The 25,286-nt window shown below is 49.5% G+C and overlaps 1 long non-coding RNA gene across 1 annotated transcript in view; it reads right to left on the reverse strand.

Annotated features, from left to right (window-relative positions):
* The window catches only part of LOC118605484, a 54,274-nt gene extending 30,610 nt beyond the window's left edge, over positions 1-23,664 (reverse strand). Inside the window, exon 1 of the long non-coding RNA XR_004952187.1 lies at positions 22,656-23,664. This is a non-coding gene — a long non-coding RNA (uncharacterized LOC118605484). The remainder of the gene's footprint in view (positions 1-22,655) is intronic.
* Between the last annotated feature and the right edge of the window lie 1,622 nt (positions 23,665-25,286).

Consider the following 25,286-nt stretch of genomic DNA (forward strand, 5'->3'; position numbering starts at 1 on the left):
AGGGGGGGTACTTTTATAAGACAAAAACTGCCAAAGAACAGACACTTCTCGGAAAGCCCCGAGCTGAAAGGAACCTCCTAGTGACTTGTCACCAACTAAAGCTGAGTCCGACCATGGCTGAGAGTCGTGCCCTCCTGCCGTCACTGTGAGACAACCACAGGTGACAGATGAGGCCTGTGCTCCCTTGGAGGGACTATGAGCACACTCAGAGGACATTCCTGCCTCTGTGAGAGGTCGTGGACATGAGGCCAGGTGCAGGACACCTGCGGCTGCACAGCTGATGTGCCCAGCTATCCACTAATCCCTGCCAGGCGCTGAGTGCCTGAGTGCCCCATGTGTTGGGTTTGGAACCAGGAGACGCCACCACTGCAGGTGATAAAACCAAGGCTTTGGAGAACTTAGGGAACTTGCCGTGGTTGGGAAAAAGCCAGAACTCAAGGCATTTGTTTTTGACCCCTGCGTACTATTCATCTTTATAGGAACGAAACAACCAGATGTACAAGTTCTGCCCAACTTCTGATCACCATTTACTCAAGAACGCATTTGCCATGCACAGGTGGACTTTTGGCTGTCAGCCTTCCTGGCCTGTGGGTTAGTTCTGTGCTGTGAGATCAGCCATCTCGTTTCCATACACTAGAACCATGTGCTCCAACGGCTCTGTCAATAAAAGTAAATGATGTCTGTGGGGGAAGTGGATCTTGCCTCAGGTCTCACTCTAGTGTCCTGGCCTACAGAGAGCCTTTGGAACATGGGACTTGGGGTCTCCTTCCCACTCCGCAGGGGACCCCTGTCCCCTCCTTTCCCTTCCCTCTGAGGAGCATGGAGATTGTCCCTCCACCACTGTGGGCTGAGGGACAGGAAAAGGGCCCCTTGCATCCCTGTGGGGACATCAGTGGTCTTCATGTAAACGTCACAAAACATTGTGTGCTGGTGTTCAGTTATGAGACCGTTAGTTCTTCCAGTCCCAGAGTCCTCCAGGGGAGGGTGAAGGAGCCTTTGCTGGATGCTGGGGGGCAGGGGTGAGGGGGCGTCCCTGGGACCTGCCCTCTGTAAGTGAGTGTGTCTGAGTCCAGACCCAGCCAACAACCTACTCTCAAGGTGGGAAAAGCCTTCACAGGGACTCCCATTAGCCCAGCCAGTCAGGGTCACCTGGACAGCTCAGCTGTGGTAGCAAATGACTGATTCTTGTGGACATGCCTGCTACCAAGCCAGCAGAGAAGGTCTAAAAGATTAGGACTTCATTCCTTGTGATCAGGAAGATATTTCAGAATCATACACCAGAGACTGCCAGAAAAAAAAAAATCAATCACTGAAGACAGAAACAATTAAACAGAGCTGTCTACGATGCCCTCCTCACCTCTGCCAAGGTGGATTCTGAACGTGTCAGGGGCGACTGTGATAGGCTTTAATGGGGAGGAAGAGATAAAAGTCCGAGCAAACCAAAGAAGGCTCAACTGCCAACTGCCTAAGATGAAAGAGAGGCCCGGAGGGTGGGGTGGAGGGAGAGGAGACATGGAGTGCGGCTGCGCCAGTGGAGGGCCCTGTGCCGCGGACGCAAGGGGAGGGGGAGCTGCAGGAGCGAGCACTGCCGCTGATGTCCTCTTACCTCGCAGCGCCGCCGGGGCTTGGAGCCCACCTGGGGTCAAGCCTCAGCCTGGGCACCCAGCCCCAGCTGTCGTGACCATTGTTCAATCACAGTCAATATAAGTAGATGAGGCAATTTCACCACCTGCCACAAATTCCCATTTTTTAGTAGAAACTTAAACTGGAGCATTCAGAATAATTTCGCCTCAAATAAGTCTTTAGGAGTACAAGTGTGTTTCCATACAGGTATGTATTTGCAGACCTGTATGCAAGTACAACCATGCAAATAAACGTTATCTGCACACACGATCCAGTGATGGTACTGGCTATGTGATCTCAGAAAGTCATGATTAAGGAGTGTGTTGGCCAGGACAGGCTGGACCATGCCGCATAACAACTACCACCCCCACAGCTTAGCAGCTTATCCCATCAAGGCTCCATTTGTCACCTGCACTGCAAATCCCACACTCTCATTATCTTGTCAAAGCAAGTATTAGAGTCAGGCATACCTTCAAAAAGGCTGGGCGGTTACACTCCACCATGTGTATGCAAGAAAAGAGAGAGGATACTGCAGGGTGACAGGTGGAGACAGGGAGACAGCAGCCCAGAGACCCCAGGAAGACCGTGTCTGAGGGGTTGAGCTGCCCTGTCTGAGCCCACTGGTGCTAAGTGTTCACTCTGCATCTTCGCACTAAACCCTCACAACCAGCCTGGGAGGTGAACACCATTAAAACCCCATCACAAATGAGAAAATTGAGACACGGAAAGGTTAAAAATTTTGCCCAAGAGCCAATGGCAATCAGGGGCAGATTTTAGACTCAGACACAGGGCTCTCCGAGCCCAGGCCTGGCTGCTGTCCCTGCTCGCTGCTTCCAACGTAGTGGGCTCCGGCAAGGTGTGTCCCTGGGGATGAACAGCTCAGAAGGGCTCGGGGCTGTCAAACATTCAGTTGTCCCCATGAGGAGCAAGACTGGAGACCCACGGAGACACTGTCGCCATGATGAGTCTGGTCTAATGGGAAGGGCAAGAAGGAAGCGCGGGGAGCGGGTGGCAGGGAGGCAGTGCCCACATGTCGAGGAGCTCAGCCCGTGTTCCTACCGGGAGCTGGACGGTGCCCTGGGATGCACTTTCTGGTGGGGCCCATCTTGCTGGGCCTCTGGAGACAGAGAGCTTAACTGTGGGAGGGAGAAGGATACACCCTCCACGGCTGTATTCTCTATGTTCTCTGTCCCCACGCGGTCGTGCTGGGCAGGGCTGCAGTCAGCAGACTTCTTCAGAGAAATGGGCCGGTGGAGAAGGAGGAGGAGAGCTTTGCCTGAGGGGATCGGTGTATACAGTCGTGGAGGCTTGGCAAGCCTGGATGCTACTGGGCCAGCCGGCAGGCTCAAGACCCTGGGAGAGTTGCGTTCGAAGGCCGTCTGTTGGCAAAATTTCCACTTCTTTGAAGAACCTTAATCTTTTTCTCTTCCATCTTTCATTTGGAGGCCTACCCATGATGATGGGTCTGCTTTACTCGGTGTCTACAGATTTAGATGTTAGCTTCATTGAAAAAGTACCTTTACAGAAGGATCTAGAATAATGTTTGGCACATATCTGGGCACTGTGACCTAGCCAAATAAACACACAGAATTAAGCATCACATGGATGATGAACAGCACAGGAGGCAACTGAGGGCAAGGGCGCGGGTGGAGGTAGATGAAGAAAACAGGGCCCGGCTCCCACCTCAGTGACCTGCAGCCCAGCCAGGATCTTAGAGCCGCCACACTGGGCTTCTCATGTGTTCAGAAGGCATGACGGTTCTGATGGCCACAAAGGGCAAGAGGTGACTCCATAAACCCCGAACCTTATGTTGGCTCCTGACAAGGTTCTGAAATGCCAAAAATAATGCTTTATAAAGCCTCAGAAAGGAACGGAGAGCCCCAGGAGCTGGTAGGTGAGCACGAGCAGTCACATCTAGCTAGTCTCACTTTCACACGGCACAGTCATGAGATAGGTCAAGGAAATACAGGGAGTAGTGGATCTAGACTTCACCCGGGCATGCAGAAAGAAGTACTAGAGGTCAAGGTGGAAAAATATGTCCACTAACGAGGTTAGTAATTTCGCGGTTGCTTGGCTGACCCAAGAATTCCAACGGTGTCCCCTGGACAGCCCTCTCTCTCTGGTCATGCTCCAGGCCTCCTTCCTCAGCCATTCTGCCCACCGCTTCTCAGTGGCATGACGACACTAGTCAGTGTGTTTGTCAGACCTCCTGGGGGGACAGTGCATACACTGACTCACAAACAATACCTGCAGACTGACAGGGTCGGGTTACGGCTTAAATATTCCAAAACAGAGTTGAATAATGATAGTTCGAGGTTATGTACCTTTGGGTGCAAAATCCCTAGTTCCACAAATTTAGAGTATGAGAAACTTGACTTTTATAGCAGAAATTAAAGAGAAAAAATTGTACCGGCTTTTATTAATAACAAATGCAATACTAACAAAACCATAATATGGCCACCAGCTAAGCAAAGGGCTCCAAGGGGCCTAGAAGGGTCCTGTAAGGTGGGAGGTGGCGTCCATCTACTCTGGGCTGGTCAGACCTTTCCTGAAGCATCCTGCTTCTTTCTAAGATCCACAGGTTTAAAAGGATGACAGCAGCCGAGAGCATTCAGGGGGAAATGAGGGGACATGTGTTGGGCGTGTAGTAGTGGAAGGAACTTTGGACTTGGGACTCTCGGAGGGACATGAGAACAGATGGCTTGAACTGTACCAAGCCTCAGAATGTGGGCCAGGAGTCAGCAAATTTCCAATAAACAGCTGGATCAATAAAAATCAGTATTTCTTTGCCATTAGGGGATGCCTGACATCTGGTCACTGTAGGAGACATGTCAGAGCAGAGTCTAGGGATACAGCAGGGCTGTGCAAGAGGGTCATTGGGCCCTCTCTAACCCTGCAGGGACATCTAAGAAAGGGACTACAACGTTGTGAGATGCCACAGCCAAGTGTGAGGTAAGTAAAGGGATGACAGTTGACGTTTCTGTTCACCTACTTGGCACCGAACTCTGTGTGAAGTTTTACATTTAAGGTCGGCGGCCACCTCTGTTACCACTTACCTCCACCCCACAGTTGGATGCTGAGCCTATGGGATGCATGTTGAAGCATCCTAACTCTCCTGACTGGTAAGTGGAGGGATTGGAATCCCAGCCCTGCTCTGTGAGCTCCAGTGAGAAAGAACCAGTGCTCCCCAGAGAATTGTCAAGTGCATTATAGTGAGCATTAGATAGAAGAGAAGTTGGGGGGATACTTAGGCTGTTCACTCAGCTACCTTCACCCCAATCAATTCCTATGCAAATAGAACATGTGGAGAAATTAAGCTCAAAACTTGCAAAGTAAAATAAATAAAACTCATAAATCTAGGCAGAATACAGGCCAAAAGTACTACTGAAGATAGCTGCCCCTTCGGAGGATGGACATGTACAATTTGAACTTGAAAGCTGCATGGAAAAGGCCAGTGGAAGGCAGGCCAGGTGGACACCAACCCGTCTGCCCTCAGGGCTGCCTTAGGTGCAGGAAGTGCAGCTGTGAGGGTGAGGCTGGGCCCAGAGTGTTACTCAGTCTCAGAGCAGTAAATGAGACTGGTCAGATGCCAGGCCAACCACAAGCACTGCCTTTGTCAGGGAACCGAATAGGTCAGGCTGTTCGGCCTGCAGCATGTCCACTATTACAGGAATAAACTAGGAGCTCCTGCAAACACGAGAGCCATCTCACCTGCTTGCATTTGGCCAGAGCTCAGAATCTACAGAGATGAAGGTGGACTATTTGAAACCAGAAAGGGATGTGATGCTGCAGCTAGCAAAAATCTGAATCGAGAGCTACCGGATTCAGAGCTGGCAAGCCAGCCATGAAGATGTGAGGCTAAGCCTGCTTCAACTTCAGAGTCAAGCACCATGATGTCAGCTGGACGGACACTTCGCTTAGCTAGTCGCTGCAGAATCCATCCACTGATGATGAAGATACGTGGAAGGGAGTCTCGTAAATGCATTACTGAAAACAAATTGTCGTGGGCTGAATTGTACTCCCCTAAAATTTATATGTTGAAGTCCTAACCCCAGGACTCCAAAATAGGACTGTATTTTAGACTGGGCCTTTAAATAGGTAATTAAGGTAAAAGGAAGCCATCTGGGTGGGCCTTCACCCACTGTGACTGGTATCCTTCCTTATAAGAAGAAAAGACTAGGACATGTGACATAGACCTAGAGATGGCCGTTTGAGGACACAGCAGGAAGCCACCAAATGCAAACCAAGGAAAAAGGCTTCCAAAGGAATCAAACCTCCCAACATCCCGATCTGAGACTTCCAGCCTCCAGAACTGGCAGCGGATACGTTTCTGTTGTTTAAACTGCCCAGGCTGTGGCATTTTGTTATGCTCCCCACTCCCCACCAGCAAATGAATGCACATGTCAAAACCACTTTGGTTTTTCTACTTGGTTACAATCGGGTGCAAGTAGTCCAGGTTTTCTCTTTCCTGGGCCATCAGACACAACTGCAGCAGCCCCAGCATGCAGGTGCTCAGAGGGCCCTCGACCCACACAGTCTCAGCCAACACGTGAACTCTGATTTCACCAAGCCGAGTACTACTGTCCTCCCAGTGGAATCCTAAATAATAAGGAAAATGATATAGAACCAAGACTTTATGACAGCCCGGAAGCATGTGTGTGCACACACGCACATCCCCCACAGAGTTAGCTAGGGACAAGCCATTAAATCCAGGTTGGCGCTGTAACAAGTCTGTGATGGTTAAAAAAAAAAAAAAAAAAAAAAAAAAAAAAAAAAGGCACCCAGCATCACAAAAGGAAAGACCCCAGGGAGAAAGTTTGGAGCTTTACTAATGCTGTAATGTACAGCCAATAAAGAATAGTCCAAACAGACCTGGCTCTGTAAATCAAGGGGATTGTCTTGCTCTTTGGAACCAGCAGAATTCAGCACTCACTAGTCTGTCTGTCCTGGAATCATGACTTTCCACAACATTGCAGTCGTAAATAAAGGGCTCCCCGCATGATTCAAACAAGTCCTGTGGTTTAGAAGTCACTGTTTTTCTGCTTACGTTTCAGTTTTGAAGTTTTGAAGCTCTTCTTTTGGAAAAGCTTTTCAGGCCCATGGTGCACGTTATGGAAGCAGAGTAGAGTGACAAATTATGGCTGGGTCACAGCAGGGGCAGTGAGGGTTAGTCTCACTCTGGCTTCTGTCGGACTCCAGTGTAACCCCCAAAAGGAACCTCAGCCAGGTTTTGAGCAATATCAACCCTGGCAGAGGTGTCTGTCCTGACATCTTTGCCATGAGGGACATATTTATGTCACAGAAGACCTGAGCAGAGCAAAGCCTTTCCTGCTGAGTTCTGACCTTCTACCTCTGTAATCATTTGCCAGAAATGCCCCCTCATGCACACAGCTTGGGCTGGCCCACCTCCACGCTTTTGTACCTAGAGAGCCTGTGTCACCACCTGTGCACCTCCAAACACACCTGGCTCCCCAGATGTGGGAATGAGTCCAGATTCAGCCCCTCCTCCCCACCTCAGCTCACGTGGCCCAGTCCCCTCTGTGGCACTGACCCTTCCTCCCCATGTCCACATCTCTCAGGTTTTACTCTTCCAAGCTGGTAAGCTGTCCCCACCAGGATTCCTTTCTTATTCGTGGCTGCACCCTATCTATGCCTATAGTGTGTTTAAAATATCTGTGGTTTTTCACTTCATTCAGATCTCATGACTTCCTCATCTTACATGAGCATGCTTCTCCGAGAGGATTGTATTCTTGATCATGTAAGACAACAGCCATATCTGCCCTTCCAGGTACTAAACACCTTCCAGTCTGCCCTGGTTACATGCTGGGATAGAGGGGTTAAAATCTCACAGGCCAAATGTCTACGTCTGGGGGCGCACACGACGTGTGCACGGGCTGAGGCTGTAACAGGCGGGTGTGCAGAGGGCAGAGGCTGACAGGGTTTCTCTGGCAGGGGTCTGCAGTTGTTGCAGAGATCCACACATAAACCCCGAGGCTAAGAAGCGTCATTTCTCAGATGCTCCCTGTCTCAGGCACAAATATTGGGCCCCAAACCCTGTGACTTCCAAACCACAGGCCTTGTTTGGATTATCATCTTGGTTTTTATGAATGACTTCAGTGTGTGAAGTCATGAGCTTCCAGGATGAGTGAACGAACAGTGGACATTGCTGACTCCATGTGGCTCTGACGTTTGCGAGCCATCTCCAACAGGAAGGAGCCTTATTCACAGCGCATTAGCTGGTGGTATCCAGGTTTTAGCTCAACCAGCAATGGTTAGCTGTCCATCACGGCAGCAGGCCAGCCTATGTTCTCCCCCACACACACACACACACGCACACTTCTCCCAGACACCACGCCACCTCCACATGGACCCCTGGCCAGAGGACGTGGCCACATTGTGGTTCTCAGCTGGGTGTGCCACCACAATGCAGTCCTGGCATGCAGGTGTCCCCGTCTGTTTTAGGTGTCTGCTCAGCCAATACGCACTTGAGGAAAAATGGGGTAATCCCTCTGTAATATTCTTAATGCTTGGACAAGAGAAACAACTTCCACTCACTGCCCACCCCTCACATGGTCATGGTCACTCCCCTGAGCCAGCTATACAGACGAGCCAGGAGTGGCCATCTGCTCTGACTTCTTAAAATGTCACTAGTGACATGGGCTTCCTGTAGTCTCACAACTCAGCCAGTTCTCCTCGCTGCCACTACCCTGCTCGTGGCTCTTGGGTATCTGCTCTCTTGCCCGCTATGGCTTGGGCCACCCCTTCCTGGACATGCTAAGCTTCCGCTATTCTGAGGACACGAAAGGGTATGCGTGTCCAGTATGTCTCCACCTTGATTCTCCCACAAAGCTGTTTTCCTAAAGGTGCAATTCGCCACCTACCTCTATGCAAAACATCTAAGTGGCGTGCAGACACACACATGCACACACAGACATGCAGATACACAGGCACGCACTGGCACACAGACTCACAGACTTTTAGCAGAGACTGCCTGCTGTAAACCATTTTGGCTACTTATGAAGCATGGCCAAAGGCTCTGAGAAGTCCTGCAGTGGAAAAAAAAAATCCATTCTCTTGGCTGGCCCTGGATGGCCCAGACTATTTAACTGAGGGCTGTGTGGACATAGTGCTTATTATGGCAGCACTGCTCATCCGGCCCCCTCATATCCCTGTGCCATCTTTACGGACAACTGACCCACAGGTGGCCAGAGCATAAAAATAGCAGAGTGGCGCCTGCAGTGGCGAGTTCTGGGTGTTCCATTTGATAAGCCATCATGTGGGTGGAGCTGCCAGAGTCTAGGGACCCTGCAGCACGCATTCCCCAGCCTGAGCCTCATCAGTCCTCATTGGCTGGAACCTGATTAGTGAAGGAGAGCCCACCTGGCAGCTGTGGGTGCAGGAGCTGTTGGTAGGGAATGCGAATTGGCATCCTGCCCCAGTGCTTTCCTGACAACTGGCCAGTGTTCCCCCGACGTGGGTGCCTGAGCCCGCAGTCCAGGTGGTGATGGAGCTCCCGAGGTCACACAATGCCATCTAAAAAGAGAGGGCTGGGGAGTGGCAGGACACAGTGGGGTGGTGAGAGGAGGATCCAGAACACGCCATTCCCCCAGGGAAGGGATAAACCAGGAGGGTTGTCCAGCAGCCCTAGAGGGCCGTGGAGGTGTCTCACGTGGAGACGGAGAGGCCTCCCACTGCCCTTCAGGGCAAGGGCGAGTCTGAGCATCGATGGTCGTGCGCCCCAGCGTCCTGCTAGTGCCCCTCTCTCGGTGGGTCCTTTTAGTACAGAGAATGGCCAAGGACCTGAGTCACGTGGCTGGAGATCTTGAACTGGACAAATTTCACCGAAAATTCTATCCCAGCATCGTATTTCTCTAAACTGCTTTTAGTACATTTCATGAAGCAGACAGGCCAAGTCATAGAGGCACCTCCATTCCATCTCGCAAAGGTGCTGCCATAAGACAGGGCACCCTGGAGCACCGTGCTCGGGGACCGCAGCAACGTCAGGCTCCCAGGAACCAGCTGGAACATCCGCAGGACCCAGGCCGGCATGGCACACGGGGGCGAAGTGATCGCGGCCCTCGCCTGAAGGCTGGCAGGAACTGCAGTGGTGCCCACCGAGCACTGAAGCGCGTGGGTGCCTTCTGAGCACCTGTGCAGGTCCAACACCGTGCCAGACCCATGAGCGACAGTGCTAGGGCCATGACAGTCCCACCCTAAAGTCTCCCCGGTGGCAGGACTGAAGTCATTGCACCCTGGACAGCCTGGTGGTCCTCTGGACCCCTCCCCAGATCCCTCCCCCAGATCCCCGAGCCAGCTTAGCGGGCCTCTAACCACCCACTCTGACTCTACCTTTGTGCTTCGGGGATTGAACTCTTTGTAGGTGTTTCTACTCCTTGAGGCTATTTTCATTGATCTGCTTGTTTGGGCCCCAGAAAAGTCAGGTTTCCTTTTCTACCTGGGTCACATGTCTACTTTTCACACTTCAGGTCAAATTTTCTCAATAGGCAGACGTCCACTGGAGCCCGGTTCTCCCAGTGCCCATGTGCCTGCCCGTGGTGGCGTGGGCAGCTGCCTTCTCATGAGATGATGCCAGCTGGATCCACTTATTCTGAGCCCCTCCCCAAACCTCCTTCTCTCCTCAGCTCTGCTGTCCCCTGACTGTCCGCCCGACCCCTCCCTGTTTCCATCTTGTGTCCCCTAAAAGTTCCAACCCTCAGCCTTGAAGTAACAGGGCATCTGAAAGACAGAGACACATGTCAAAGTGCTCAGCTCCACATCCCAATCAGAATCTCCTAGTCGGTCTGCCTTTTCCAACACATCCAACATAAAACTTATGAACTTAGAATATATTCCCAGCAGGGAAAGGTCACCTGCTTAAGGAGTGGTGCCAGGAAAAACTGTCCATTTAGAGGAAAATTAGATCCTAAATCCCTGTGGAATTGGTATTCCAAATCTCAAAAATAAAGTTACAAAATACTAGGAGAAAAAAATCAATGAAAATATTTTTGTCATCTGTGGGTGGGTATAAACTTTCTAGGCAAGCCAAAATCTGGGTGTCAGGAAAATAATAACAGCTCAGACTTAATTAAATATTTCTGTAAATTAAATATTTCTGTAAAATAAGATACAGTAAAATTAAAAAAAAAAACAGTAAAAATCAAGCAACAGACTGAGATAAAATGTTTGCAGCATTTCCATCAAAGATTTAGAACCCAGAATGTCAGAAGAGCTTGTAGAACCACCACCATGGCAACCAAAGGAAGAGAGAGGAAGCAAGAGAGAGAAAGAAAGAACAAAGAATGGGCAAAAAAAAAAAAAAATACAAGCAGGGAATTTATAAAAGAACCATTAATAGGCCACAAACCTCCTCTAAACCAATTCTCCCTGGAACAATCTGCTAGTTTACATATTTGTTTTTAAAATTGATATTTCTGGGAGCTGGGTTTAATCCTTCAGTTCTTTTTCAGGGAATGGCTGTGGTTTCATCAAACTGATGCCTGGCCTCTTCAGCAGCGAGGACAGGTTTTAAATACACCCTACAGGCAGAGTCCCTCTGGATATAGACAGCTGTGCATGGCTGCCAAGGCAGGTGACCACAAAAAGGTGAGCAAAGAGTGCCAGTGAGCCGTGCTGCCGTGACATCGAAAGCGAGTCCCCTCGTTGCGGGTTACTTACGTGCCTGTTAACCATGTGCAGAGGAAACGACTGGGAAAGAAGTGCGCCTGGAGGGGACAACAGCTCGTGCACCAACAGCAGGAGCACCAGCGCCACTCTCCTCTTAGCCTTTCCTGCTAAAGGCCCCGCCTGGCGTTGTTACTGGAGCCTTCACCCAGACCCCGACCCACAGGATACCCCCACCTGGCACACTGGTGGTTTCATCACAGGTCACCTGAAGGGAGCAAGCCATTCATATCCTGCAGACACAACAGTTCCTTATGTGCAATTTTTGCCTGGTTTCAAACAATGTTCTCAAATTTTCAATAAAGCAAGTGTCCCCAGGCCCTGGGCTATGGACCGGTACCCATCTGTGGCCTATTAGGAACTGGGCCACACAGCACGAAGTGAGTGGCCGGAGGGCGAGTGAAGTCTCATCTGTATTCTCAGCCGCTCCCGGCACTAACATCATCACCTCAGCTCCATCTCCGATCATCAGGCATTAGATTTTCATGGGAATGCCGGTCCCTTGATGCCAAAAAGGTTGGGGACCTCTGCAATAAAGGAATCGTTTAAACATTTAAAGGCTGAGGCCACTAGGGGTCCCCAGTGGTGGATGTGTCATCGCCTGCCAGGCATCAGGATATCCCAGCCAGTTCACTGTGCCCAGTGGACCTCCTGCCAGGTCACCCCCGGGCCCACACCAAGGCCAAGCAGGCCCCCACCAGCCATCTCTGTGCTGGGCCTGGGCCCCCTGCACCCCACTCGGAAGTCACGTTTCAGGCTCGTGACGAGGAGTCATTGCTGAAGGCAAACCTTGTCACTAAAATAACTTTCCATGAAACTCTGAAAGCAGCCTCTTGACTGTAAATGCCCTTGTGTTATAAGAAACGCCCGTGTTTGTGTGTGGTCACATCTTGTGTAACCGACTCCACCAGGTTTTCGAGGTGAAAATTGCTCTTTTTTGTCATTTCCCAAACCTAACTAACATTCTTTCACTATAATGTGGCAACTTCTCAGTTCTTTAAAGTTCTTTTTTCTCTGAGTTCTCGTGAATTGGCAGTTCCTGTTTTTCTGAACCGCTGGTCGACCCATGTTGCCGTAGGCTCACGGTCGCCTCTATTCAATCACTAGGAGCTTGGGGAAAAGTCCCTGCAGACACTTTTACCTCCCACCACGTGGCGCCTCTGCCTGTCTCTGTAACTGTACAGTGGAGTGAACATCAGAAGCAGGGGAAGGAGCAGGAAGGTGACAGGGTGGTGAAAATGGTGACTGTTGTGAGGGTCTCCTTGTGAGGTCAGCCTGCTCCCCCTTGTGGGGTCCATGGCTTAGCCACCGCCCCTGGCTGGGCCCCACAGTCCCAGCATGGGATCTGGCGCGGAGCAGGATCCTACCACATACAAAGATGAAGCAGGTCTCTCCTTTCCTTTTTTTTAAAAGCCAATATACAGACCAAATCCCATTTTTGAATCTCTGTGTTTCTGCAGTTCAAGGACAGTTCAAGTGAGAACATCGTATTCGCTAAAACAAAAGGTGATTTTCCGTGCACAGATTGATCACTCGTCCACGGTCAGCAGATGTCTCCTGGATGGTCAGTCTGTGGTGTCGCCTGTGGTGTCAGGAAGAGCGTCACTGTATCCGTCCCCTGGAGTCACTGTAAGACCAGACCACGCACAGGAACTCCAGCCACAGAAACGTGTCATCTCCCATTCCGAAGGCGAGAGTCTGGGACCAAGTCGTCCCAGGGCCACACTCCCTCTGAAGGTATTGGGGCAGTATCTGTTCTAGGTTTCCCTCCCGCCTTCTGGTGGCTCCATGGCTGTGACAGCTTCGCTCTGGTCCTCATATGGCACCACCCTGTGTGTGTGATTATCTCCAAATGTCTCTTTCTTGTAAAGATGCCAGTCGCATTGGGATAGGAATAGGGCCACTCTACTCCAGTAGGACCTCATCTTAACTCATTCCAGCTGCAACAACCCGATTTCCAGATAAGGTCTCATTCTGAGTGATTGGCAGGAGTGGGACGTCCTCTTATAAATCTGGGGAGACACATTACCCCCTGTTACACACATGGAGGCGTAAGGGATGACTCACTGAGTCTGGATGCTCACTCCCTTCCTTGCCATTTCCTCCCCTAGACTCATCCCTCTGAAGTAAGCCATCTTCCTAATAGCACAGGCCCTTTGCTTTCTTCCTCGTCAGTGTCAATATCGCATGAAAAGTATGACACAGCTCAAGCCTGCTGCTCCTGAAACATGCCTCTCAGGGAGGCGCCTGACCCCTAAATATTAGATCCATCCTTCCTGCTGCCAGGAGCCCTTTCACAATGAGGTAGACCCACTCCCTGTGTTTTGGGCAGCATGGCTAAGCTCCCTCCAGGCCTGCAGGAGGTGTAAATTAAAACCCCTTCGTGCGGACCCAGGGCCCTTTTTTCGCATCAGCAGAGCACAAAGTAGCTATGATAACCTTTGAATCGGTCACTCACAAAATTCTAGAATGCTCCATTTTATAAAGTATGAAAAACAGCTTCCACTTCAGTAAGTCTGTCATCTGCCACTGAGAATGGTAGAAATTACAGTCAGAAGATTCTAATAATTTTGACAACCAGAGGGCAGGCGCTGGTAGGGACAGGCTGGAAGGGGCTCCATGACTTTACAGGCCATGTAAGGACTGTGGGGGAAGCCACTGGCCCCTCTCTAGTGACCGTCCCTGTTCTGCACAAGTGCCCCTGTGATGGACTGAGCCAGGAACACAGAGCAGGCAACGCCCACTCTAGATAAAGAGACAGTGACGGCGAGCCTCCTGGTTTGCAGTCACCTCCCGTGCGGCTGGGTGGCAGTCTGTGCTAACCTTTCACCTCACCTCGCCCCTGAGCAGAGCTCAACTCTGAGCAGACAGTTCTGGGGACTTCAAAGGGGCTGCCACACAGACACGGCCCCCATTTGTCAGGCCTGTCTCAGCAGCACCAGCGTGAAAGATACATCTGAAATGATTCAAATGCACCCAACCCACAAACTTGAGGATGTGATTGTATATAAACAACTAAAACAACACTCATGGACAAGAGGGCCTTCCCACACTGCTAGAAACTCATCACCAGGTCCTCAGGGTTGGTAGCCAGCTCAAAGCTCTGGGTGCTTGGGGCTGGGGTACAGAAACCAAAGATACCTCTCCGACTGCAGACGATATGATACTTCACATGCTAGATTAGGGAACAGATAGGCCCAGTTTAGAAGGTGGCACCAAGGACACTGTAAAGTCTACTTATATTAAAAAATTCAAAAGCAAGCAAAAACGTCAGCCCCTGCAATGCAAAATGAGGGACATGTGACTTTGCACATTTCCCCACACAAAGAGGCAGGGTGGTCAGCTGACTGCAAGTACAGTGTGGGCCAAGATGGGTGTGTTGGCCAACGCCTCAGCCTAGTGTCCAGTACAAGGGAGGTCACTGTACTCATGTGAAGAGGGATATCAGAAATCTGCCATTTGTGCCGAAGAGGGCAGCATAAGATCAAGGTCACTGGATGCTTCACTGTACTCTGCGCCATTTAAGAACAATGAAAAGAAGGAAGAGCTTGAAACCAGAGGTTACATCCATGCAGTTCTCAGGGCCCCAGCAGGGACAAAGCCGGGCTCATGTTGTAATTCAGCAGTTTGGAGATGGAATAATTGCTCAAATGAAAGTCACCAATTGTGTTGAACCGTGAGCATAACTATGACCATGGCTATGACTGAGTGACTTCGGGGGACAGAGCATGGTCCAAAATGTGCACAAGCCAGAAAACGACTGGCTTCTTTATGGACCCTCTTCCCAGGAGGGCTCCACAGCGCTGGGCTGGCCTGGCTGCAGAGGGAGAGAGGGGCTGTAGCATAGATTGGGTGGCCTCTTCGGCTCACCAGTAAGCACACTGCTGTGGAGGGCAGTGCAAAGTGGTGGTGCAAAGTGCCACGTATTTTCTTCATGATGACAATTTGACTACAAGATAGGCTGTTGGAACCTGCTATTGTCTGTCCCATCACCCAGGCCATTCAGAGGCTCAGGGAGGCTTGGTGACTTGCTCGTGGCCACAGAGCTAGCAAGGGGGAGCCAGGATCATACTTCAGCTGCCCTCCCCACCCGGGAAAATAAAGTGTACAAACTTAGTCTTCTCAGACTTCTACTCAAGCATCTTCTCCTCAGAAGGCTCTCAGAGCCCAGCCCAACCCTCCGCACCCCTCCTACAGAAGCCCCTCACAACCACGTATGCTTATCACCTGCCCCCATAGGCCCATTGAAGAATGAATGAATGGACAATTGAACCCCTTTCCCCGGCTGTCCAGAGGTGTACCACTAATGCTGCACCCTGGCTTAGAAGAATTCCTGGCCGGCCACCATTGGAGTGAGTGGACAGCTGGGGAGAGTGGAATCTGGGCCCATAGAAAGGCTCCTAGGCAGGAGGAAACAGCAAACGGCACCCCTCCACGATGACAGCTAAGACCATTGAACATCCACGATGTGGGATGCTTTTCTTAGAACATTCCATCAATTCCTTCCCTCCTCAAAACAGCTCTCCCTGGTGGCAGCTCCAGGGTTCCTATTTCACGGATTGGGAAACTGAGATCAGCAGACACCAAAGAACTTGCTCCATGGTAGGCAGCATGGCTCAGTTCCAGCAGTGGCTCATGGCACTGCCCTGAGGTCTCCCAGGCTGGATGGCACACGGAACTGCAGTAGACAGCACTATGCCTGGGGGAGCGGCCAGGAGCAAATCTCTGGACCACAGTGGAGAGGCTGCTCCTCCAGGGACCAGCCTCTGCTTCTGTGATGTGGTCCTTCTGCGGTGTTTCTCACCTTCTCAGAGCTGACCTTTGCTTTGGGCACAGAGGGGACAACGCCTGGGGCCCAGAACACTCTTAAAAATAAAATGTTTAAGTCTATCTTAAAATTAGAAGAAAACCCTGACTACAATGAAAATAAGTATATAATGAATCTAGTATGGATAACATTCATTTTCATTTACGTTTTTGCTTGAAAAAAGGGCCAGGAAGGCAAAAGCACCTGGGCCTCATGGAAGTCACTATACAGCCCTGAGCGCTTATCCCTTATCCCAGAGACATGAAAGGCAGCTCCACACAGAAGAGACACTGCCACTCCAACAGACTCTCTTTGTTGACCTCTAGGTTGAATTTCAGCAGTGATTTCTCCCACCTGGCTCTGCATCATGCAGGTAAACCTGCTCTAAAAATCATCACATCTCCAGGCAAAGTGCCTGGCCTCATAAAGTCCCATGATCACCTACCCTCTCTGACATCTTAGCTTTGGCTTTCTTCCTCAAAATTGTCCTATGGTCTTAAAAAGGCTGCTGGAGATCCAGCCATCACCTTTGCATTCCACGTAGGAGGAAGGAGGAAGAAGGGGGCGGCAAAAAGTTAAGCTTCTTAGATGTCAAGCTCCTTTAAGGAGACTTCCTAGAATTCCCAACTACCCATTGGCCACTTTCTCTATAAAGGAGCTTGAGAAGGAAGATGGAAGAGTGAAGCGAGGCCCTGATGTGGTACAGAGCAAAGGGGGCACCAGAGGGGCCTCAGTGCCAGGTGGAATAACAGCAAACCTCCTGCCCCAGGCCGTCCTCTCCTCACAGCCCTGATGGTGCTATCAGGTAACGGGGGGTGCTAAAACGTGTGGTTTCACCTTTTCTGGCCTTTGATTAGGTTGAATTCAGTGAATAAACCCTGTCAAGCCTCTTGTGCTTCTACTACCCTGCCCTTTGCTGGACTATCAGCTCACCTTTGAAGCCAGGTCTGGTTGGTTTCCTGGCAGCACCCAGGCCTAGAGGGTGTGGTCCTGACTCAAGCAGGTGCCCTCTGGAACTGCTGGCTGAGAACAAGGGTGGGTCATGAGCCCAGACATAGCTGAGGTTCCTGCTGTGTCTTCTAGGGGACGTGCTCAGCTCAGACTTGAATCTGCAATGCGGTCCCCCAAAGAGGGAGGGGCTGTGGGGCCGAGGCAGCCCCACTTTCCTGTGTCTGTCTCCCAGGCACTTGGGTTCATGTCTATGTCACTGGAGAGGCCTTGTCTGTCAGGTCACTTCCACATCCGTAGGTCAAAGAATCAAACTGTTGGGCCCAAAGCTGAGCTCCCGTCTAACTAACAGTGTGGCCCTGTGTCTCCCTTTGCCCCAGTGTCTGGATGATGGGGGCAACAGTGCTAATTGCCATGACAGTTCTGTATCCTATTTGCAGAGCACCTAAAACGGTGCTTGGCACCAATAAGCACTCAATAAACAAAGTAGTGTTCAAATTATTATTTTATTAGATAAATGATAAATATTTGTGAAAGGCATGAATGAAAACAAATCCTATTAGGGTATAACCCACAAAAATCAAACAGCAACTTCTGTCCCTTTGAATGCCCTCCTCCAAGTTGTTCAGAGCCCTTAAAGCCAGTCTATGTCTTCCTGACACTTCTCATGAGAGCAGTGTGGTTATTTTAGAGTAGACCTTGATCCCAGAGGAACTCTGTGACTGGTTCTCAAGTCCATTCACAGGACTGAGAATCTAGTTGTCCTCAGGAGCACTCTGTCGTAGAGACTGCTTGTTGCCCATCCCATATCCATTCTCTTCCCTTTCTCGTGTTGTCAACAACTCCCATATCGTCAGGGGCAGCAGTGTGCCCAATTTTAAAAAACTACATTTTCCAAGCTCTTTACTGATCAGGTGGCCAAGGAAAGATGAAGGTTGAAGGTGTTAGTTGGGGTTTCTAGGAAAACTCCTTAAAAGAGACTAACATCAAGGATGCTTAATCTTTTGCCCCCTTCCCCCCTCCCTCCTTCCCTCTGTATAGAAACAGTGATGATGGCTAGAGCTCCAGCAACCTTCTTAAAATCATAGGACAACTCTGAGGAAGGAAGCCAGGCTAAGATGGCAGAGCGAGAAGATGAATGAACTGGCTACCCTATTGCCCCTCGCCCTGGACAGTTTGTTGTCTTTTTCTGTCTGCAAGTAAGCCTTTCACTTGTTGGAGCCACTGTTATTTTGTAAAGTTTTTCTATATTTCCAGCCGAATAGGGCTGCATCCATCTTCTATTCTATAAATAATTTGTCCAGTGAGAACAGCTAAAATGAAACACTCTTGCTCTCATTAAAAAGTCCAATTTTTTAAGTATGATAAATTTTTGAAAGGGCAGGGTAGAAGGAAGGGCTAGAAATCATAACAGAAGCCCTTGCCTGTTGATGAATCAACCCTGAAAGCAAAAGATAAGTAGGAAAATTGCGATGGATAAGATCCACCATCACCATTAGCTTTTCCAGTTATACAAGATGCAACAAAACCCAATTTGTTAAATCATAAGAATGCTCTGAGACCAGCCAAGCCTCTCGCTTGCTCCCCTGTCCTGGGCACCCAGCTTCCTTCTGATGTGTATTAACTTCCCCTTCCCTGAGCAATGTGGTCTAACCAGAACCCTCCTGCACCTGTGGGGAGCCCGCCCACCCTGCAGCCCTGGGCCAAGCACACCACTGCCTGCCCACCGACAACTTTGTGGGCAGAGAGTCCTCTGGATTGTCGCACAGGAAAAACTCCCCACAAGTGAGCACTAGTCACAACTGACTGACACCGCACAGCCAAGACTCAGCACTCCAAGCCTAAACTCTCTGAAAGGAGACATAGAGCACTGGATGCCTTCCTTTGCCAGGGCGACACCACGGAGGGCAAGCCGAGAGAACGAGTATGACATTTTGGCTCCGAGGCACTGCATAAGCTTGAATTACCTTCAGAATTGGCAAGGAAAAGCCATGTTATATGCACCCTGGTTTTAGTTTTAAGTGTATCTTACTTAATATTTTCAATATGAGTCAGCTTCGTGTACTGTGATGATTTTCAAATAACTAGAAGTTGACTGTAGCTGGCTTTAGACAGGAAGTACAGAATCCAGCTGCACGAGTACAGAATCCAGCTGCTCTACCCTAAGAGAAAATCTGAGACCGATGGGCCTGGATTCTCTCAGTCTGATGGATTATACAGAATCCTCCAGTCCCTGCTTTTCCCAACTCTCCTCTCCTGCTGAGGGCAAGGGGCTCCCCTACTGATGCATCTTAGAAGAATCTGCTCTGCCTGATATACTTACCTAGGAATCCGGGACCTCAAGTGAGTCAAGTAACAGGCCATCCTTCCTCTCATCCAGGGTATGTGGGGGAGAAGAGTAAGGGTAATCACAGAAAGTTACTACCATGCTGGATAAGATGCGAGCTGTTCTTATTGTGAGGATGTTGCCAACAATGGTGATGATGGTGATTGATGTTGATGGTTGTGGTGACAGTGGTGGTGACAGTGGTGGTGATACAACGGTGATATGATGATGGTGGTGATGGTAGTGATGGTGCTGGTGGTGATATGATGATGGTGTTGATGAGGGTGATGGTGATTTAAAAAAAACAAAAACCTGACATTTAGAATACCAGGCTTTTCTAGAGAGCCAAGAAGCACTTCCAATTTACCTGTCTTGTGAAGACAGAGCACGTCATAGAACTGAAGACCCAGACGGGCTCTCACATCAGGAGCATGAGAGCTAATTCCTATGGATGCCGGCACAGTCGGAGGGAGCGAGTACAGATACAAAAGTGTCTGTTATACTTCTGAGTCAGTGACTGTGTCCTTAACAGTTATTGAGCCTCCTGTAACTCAGTCACTACAGATCTTTATAAGAAGCCATGAGGTAAGTACTAGTCCCACCCACATTCCACCAGGAGGAAGGTGGGACACCAGGAAGTTAAGTAACTTATCCAACACATGGCAGCTGATATTGGGAACGCCTGTAGGGTGCCATGGAAACCTGTCAACAGGATGTAATGAAAGCTCAGATGAGGTGCTGGTGAGAATGGGAAAGCAGGCTGGTCCATAGGCTGAACAAGGGCAGCTGACAGCAGGACTCGGCAAATTCCAAATGTCATCAAACTGTCAGCATTTTCTTTTTGCATAGATGTCCTGTTAAGTATCTGATCAGCTTCTGTCATAGAACGCTTCCCTCTTCCCTCACTGTCGCATCCACATTCAGAATCAGCAACTCTCGGTAGTCGGGAAACTGACAAAGCAGCAGATCAGATTAATAAATGCTCTCTATTTTCAGACATGTCCATGGCCTTATTTCTGGCCTTTTTAAATGACTCTTTCTCCTGATTCCAAAAGTTCATCACAGGCTTCTTTCTCAAGGGTAAGAGGTGAGTCAATTCCCAGCCTCCATACAACTACCCAAATGTTACACCAAAGACGACCTCAACATCAAGAGTAAAATTGGCAACCTTGAGCCACTGCCCAGCAGTGCTTATCTGGGAGAATTTGAAAACACAGGACCTAGAGACCAGCACACACTCAACACCGGGAGTTCTCTGAAATGGGGACAAGAGGAAGTGCGTGTGTGGGAAGCACCGAGGCACCCACTCAGGAAGGCAGTCAGCCTTTCACAGCCCTTCTCTCCACGAAGACCTTTCTCTGGGTGCTTTCGAGGACTCACTGAGAGGCTGAGCCACTCCCCGCCTTGGAAACCTGCAGGGTCCATCTTGCAGAGGCTCTAAGTTGTCATTGGCGAGCTGTCACTGGCATGGCTGCAACTCTCAACCTCGGCCGACCACTGGCCATGCTGGGATGGCAAGATTCCACTTGGAAAGTTACAATAATAACTCAGGGGCCACAGCCCACAGCCTTCAGACTGAGCCCAAATAGAAGCTGGTAGAGCTGACATTGCTGCGGCCTCCTGGTTTCAGAACCTGGAAAGCCATTGACAGATGCCAGCTTTCAGTCATCCCTGCAGCTCCCCAAGGCCAGCAGGGCCACAGTCTTGGAGCCTGAGCCTCCCAGAGGCTGAGCAGCAGGATCTGCAACCTGGCCACCAGCCATCGGAGCATAGAAATCCTGGGCCCACCCGGACTCAACGGGGTGTGTTCGAACAGGACAACATATGGCCCCTAAGTTGCATGCGTGCAATCCCATATATTTTCTTATTAATTTCCTAAATGCCATTCTCACTTTATAGATAGAAAGAGTAAGTTTTCAGAGGGACATTCTTCCTCAAAAACCTGCTCTTTGACTTCCAACCAGCCATCTCCCACCATCTCTCTCACTCTTCACGCATATTCAGAATGCCAGCTTAAAGCTCAAGCCAGGAGTGGCTCTCCCACTCAGGCCCTCAGTGGGTGTGACATCCCAGGACATCAGGTGCAGCTCTGGCCCTGAACCACAGCAGCCTGACATCAACTCTGCATTTTCTATATAACAAACTATATATTCAACCAGTTCTGTCAAGGCACAACCTAAAAATTATTACTATCAGCCAAAGGAGCTAGTCCTGGCACTGGAATCCCTTTACAAAACACACAGAGGAACTGGTACACAAGCTAGGAAGGGGTCACCCAAACAGGGGAGGCATCCGAAGTTGATTTTAACCAAAGACCAAACAGTCAAATCCTCCTAGAGGGGCCCCCAGCCAGCATGCTGTGGTGGGGGTGACCAAACATTCTCTTGGCTACCCCAATTTTAGAAATTGGGTGCTGACTCATTATTAGCCCAGGAAGCCCACGCACTCAAATGATAGGACTGAGAAAGCTCTGTCATACTCTGCCTACTGATGTGCAGCTTTTTAAGCAAATCCGAAAAATGTTTATCATAAGGTCTTTATGACATTTTAACCGTTTCATTTACAGTAAGTAGAATGACATTTAAAAATATATATTTCCTGTATTTTACTTGACACTAAAGCTGAGTCTGATCAGAATAGTAACAGCTTGAGAAACACTTATCAAGCTCAGCTCAGGCCTCCTCAACTCAATTGCCCCATACTCAGCCCTGCCCCAGCTGCCAACATTTTTTCTTTCTGATTCCACCAGTTTGTGACATTCTGCGTTAAGGAAAAGGAAAGACACACAATAAGTTTCTGGAATCATTCGTGCATCTTTAGAGAAAGAAGCCAAAATTCTGTCTCTCTACTGTGTTTCTTGTACTAAAACTGGGCACCTTGCACCATGCGGCCAGAAATTGCTCTGGGGCTGTTTCCTGCAGCTCTGAGTGGCGGAAGATCAGCCCCAGCACCCCAGGTCAGCAACCCCACCTTTCAGCTTCACCATGGCTCCATGTAGGAGTCTCCGACAGCTTCTTTTCCAGATAAGCATCGCTGTCTCTTCCAAGGTGGCACACTGACAATTATCAACCCAGAAACTTCCCCATACAATCGGGCAAAAATACAGCAGCTATGGGGGAGGGGACAGAGAGAGCTACTTCTCTAAAACGGCGGCTCCTCAAAGTCTAAACGAAACACAGTGTCCACTCCAAACACGACAGCTTTGACACAGCAGAGATTCTGAGGCAAACTGCAGAAATGACCAGAAAAAATGACAGAAAACATACTCACCAGGGAGAAGCTGACGGCTCCACCTCTCCAGGAATGGTGCTTGTGATGGTCTGGAGACACACACTGGTTCAGGCACAGCCTGCCTGAACTATATCGGTTTGAAACTTAAAAAGCAAGGACCATACGGTCACTTATTTCCCTCCCTTCCCAATGATTTCCACATGACTGAGACCAAAAAAAAAAAAAAAAAAAAAGAATTTAAAGAAAAAACGGCGCACACCTCAGTCTTCATTCTCATTGGAACGAGATGACTCATGCTGACTCACAGCCACCACTTCCTCTCCCGACATTCTCTTCATTCTTGTGAGCTGGGGTGGTTGGTTCCCAGGGTCTATACAGCTCTTCCTGGAAGGGCAGCCTTCTGCTCCTGGCAGAGAGACCCATGACCACACATGTCTCCTCAGGGAAAAAGTTTTATTTGGGAGAATTGAGAACTGAAAAGTAACATGCATGAATCTCACATGTATTTGAATTTCAAACACACAGTGAAATTTTGTAATGTATCACAGAGCTCGTGTAGGAAACCTTGCTCTTCCCCAGTCACCTCAGGGAAGGGAGAGGAATGGGGTAGTGTCTTACTCTTTATGGAGGTTGTGTTTACTTTTCCCTGGTCATGCTCGTTTCAGTCCATGTTTTCTTCTGCATCCCTTCCTCTGATACAGTAAATCTTGGGATCTAAATTCAAGATCTCTTCGAAGCTGTGTCAACTGATGGTTGCCAGTCCAACACCAACAGGGATCCTCAGTTTGGGATGCAGTGAAGGAGGCGGCTTTATTCAGTGCCAGCAACTCAATCATGATGCAGCATGGCCGTGAGAACAGCATGGCTATGAGACAGCTCAGTAGCATTATAGCTCAATTAGGAAGCAGCACAGCCATGAGGCAGCCCTCTGGCAAGGTGGCTCTGCTACACACTGTTCCACCTGCTCTGGCTCTGGTTCACTAACATGGTTTGATGCTCTGGACTGGCATTCCAGCCAAGGAAACACAGCCTGCACTCTCCCCTGGAAAGAAAAAGTTGCTCTCTGAGCCAGAGGAGAGCTAGCTAACTTATATAGAGAGAAGTCCTGCTCCTGGTCTCTGATTGGTCCATCCTCATGCAAATGAGGACTCCAAATCCTCACAGTTTGATTGGCTCAAAAAGCACTGTCCTGACTGGTCAGAATTAAGCCACTCTGATTGGTCCGTGAAGATATTAATGGGATATAGCTGTGACAATAGATAAGGTCGCAGCCATAATGATTGCAATAAGATTCCAGGAGCCCTGTCCTAAGGGCTGGCTAAGCCAACAAGAACACATTGCAGGCAGGCAGTTCAGAGGGGACTTTTCCCTGAAGCATTGCTTGTGTGAGAGACTCCTGTGTAGAAACGGCTGCTTTAAATTTCAGCCCAGTTAGCCACCAGGAGCCCTTCTTGGTGAATATCTTCATTCTCGGGGTCAACGGCTGTTTATTAAGAGAGTATATTCCCTGTTTTCAGGATTGACTTACAAAATATTTTCTATCCATCTTTTAGATTTCAAGTCTATGCCAGATTTGCATATTAAAAGGAATAACAATTGAACTTTTAAACGTTGTCGATGATTATTTACGTGTAGAAATAGAGAGTAGCCCTGGCTTCCCCGTTTCCTTAGGAAGGTCTGAGGTTAAGCAGCCTCCCACCCCTTCCTGCATTTTTAAATTATGAGAAACAGCAGAGTGAGCAGCATCCATGGATGTTCGGCAGCCTCTGAGTAGCCAGGAAGGCAGCTGTGATGGCATCAGGCCAACCACAGTTTCTGGAGGGTGACACATGCAAGGCCATTGGTGGACACAGCTGCCCTTAGAACCTCCTGACTCAGTGCCTGCTGCTGTGTGGGCCATACTATGACACCCCTAAAGCATACGGAGCAAATAAGGAAAGGACGCTTTGGAGCGGCTCTCCCCCTGGAAGGGTCAGCAGACCCAGTTTCCACTGGAAGCTGGGTCCATCTTAGGGAAAAGTTAGTGTTTCTTATTCTATATCTCAGTTCTAGTAACACTAAAATCAGGACATTTGCTCTGAGACACTACCAAGTGCTCTGAGCTCTCTGTAAAAATTGTACTATGTCAATCAACTGACCAAGTATTCTTATTTCTTGCAGTTTTGGGTTTTGGGGTTTCTTCCCCCCCCCCCCAGGAGAATAGAAAACCTCTTGGTTTTCTGGAATTTAGGCATATCTTTGTTGTGAAATTCATTGCTGTATGTTATTTTTAGAAGAGAATAGGGAATATTAAGTCAACTCATTAATCTCTGGGGGAACTGAAAAAAATATTAATTTAAAAAACCACCAGGAATGAATTAGAGAAAGTTGAAATAGTTGGAAAATATCAGCTCCAAGTGGCAGCCGCGCCCTACCGCTGGAAATGCCCTGCCAGAAGCGTCATCACTTTATCGGTGGTTTCTTCCACAGCAACCCAGTTACAACGAGTCTTCTGGAACATTCCAGGGCAAGGCCTTAGATACCAAGCTAGTCCTCCACCCAGAGCAGCAAGCTGAGCCACCATCATTGAAGGCCAGTAGAACCAGGTCCTCCCTACACAGCGTCGCACTGGATAGTCCCATAGGTGCTGCGTCTGAGTTCGTGGCTGACCGTCCACACAGAGCTCTTCTT

The sequence above is a fragment of the Rousettus aegyptiacus genome, unplaced genomic scaffold (assembly GCF_014176215.1).
Source record: "Rousettus aegyptiacus isolate mRouAeg1 unplaced genomic scaffold, mRouAeg1.p scaffold_m13_p_7, whole genome shotgun sequence".
Classification (NCBI taxonomy): domain Eukaryota; kingdom Metazoa; phylum Chordata; class Mammalia; order Chiroptera; family Pteropodidae; genus Rousettus; species Rousettus aegyptiacus.